Consider the following 1,421-nt stretch of genomic DNA (forward strand, 5'->3'; position numbering starts at 1 on the left):
GGCTTTTGTTGGTAGTTGTTGTACTGAAAATTAGGCTCTTTTTTGTACCATGTCCCATTAGCATTCACAAAGCACAACCCTTCCTGACCTTCTAGACCATCAACTTCACTAACCATAACCAGCTCTTCTTGTGTATGATCACCAACAAAGTTGACCTTCTCTTGTTTGGCTTTGTTGGAGAAAAGCAAATCCATCTTCTCTTGTAGAGCTTTCAACTCTCTCTTTGTGTTCTGATCATCTCTTCCAATGCCTCTATTGCTCCTGTCGTGGTCATCACTGTAGACTTAATCACTCTTAGCCATATTCTATACAAGCTCCAAAGCATCTACCTCACTTCTCCCCAAGAAGAATCCATCGCTAGCAGTATCAAGTTGGCTTCTAAACTTGGGCAAAGCACCTCTGTAGAAAGTACTAAGCAAACTCTCCATATTGAAGCCATGATGAGGACATTGAGAGATGTAGCTATTGAACCTTTCCCATGCTTCCCCAAAGCCTTCAAGATTCCTTTGTTGAAATCCAGAGATTTCGTTCCTTAGCTTAGCAGTTCTTGAAGTAGAGAAGAACTTGTTGAGGAAAGCTTTCTTGCACTCATCCCATGTGGTGATTGAATCTCTTGAAAGGCTCTTCTCCCATGTGTGAGCTTTGTCGCCCAAAGAAAATGGAAACAACCTTAGCTTGAATGCATCTTCAAAGACACCATTGATATTTGTAGTTCCACACAGCTTATCAAAGTTATTCAAGTGGTCTAGTGAATCCTCCAAGGCAAGACCATGGTACTTGTTGCTCTGGATCATGTTTATCAAGCTTGACTTGATCTCAAAGTTGTTGTTTTCCACAGCTGGTGCTCTGATGCCAGCTCTATGCCCATGGATGATAGGTTCATCATAGGTGCCAATAGCTCTAGCTTGGCGATGTTGGTGTTGTGGCCTAAGGTTGTCAGCTCCTTGGCCAATGCCCACTCCATCTTGACTCTGATTCTGATGTTGATCCATCACAAACCCCAATCTGTCTAGGTGAGCATGTTGCTCTTCTTCTCTTCTTTTCCTTGCAATATCCCTTTCAAGTGCTCTAATGTCTTCAACTATTGGAACTATGTCTGTTGGGCCTCTGCTCTGCAAGTTCATGCACCTGAGATACAAAAAGCTAGGAAAGAGAATCAGTAACTGGATATAAGAAAATAAGATTTAGTCTCAAGCAAGAACCAAATCTCAATGTCAAAATCAACTTAGAATTGGCAACGGCGCCAAATTTGAAATGGACTTTTCAAGGGTCCAATAATCAAATTATCATAGTAATTGAGATGTCAATCCATTTCTAAAAGTTTTGAATCAAAGAGAATTCAGGTTTTCAATTAAGCTAAATGCAATCAATAAGATGAGGTGATTCAATCAAACTAACAAGTTTCAAGAACAACTAACAAG

At 40.5% G+C, this 1,421-nt stretch overlaps 1 pseudogene; it reads right to left on the minus strand.

Annotated features, from left to right (window-relative positions):
* Positions 1-305: 305 nt before the first annotated feature.
* The window catches only part of LOC106339044, a 13,903-nt pseudogene continuing 12,787 nt past the window's right edge, over positions 306-1,421 (minus strand).

The sequence above is a fragment of the Brassica oleracea genome, chromosome C4, assembly GCF_000695525.1.
Source record: "Brassica oleracea var. oleracea cultivar TO1000 chromosome C4, BOL, whole genome shotgun sequence".
Taxonomy (NCBI): domain Eukaryota; kingdom Viridiplantae; phylum Streptophyta; class Magnoliopsida; order Brassicales; family Brassicaceae; genus Brassica; species Brassica oleracea.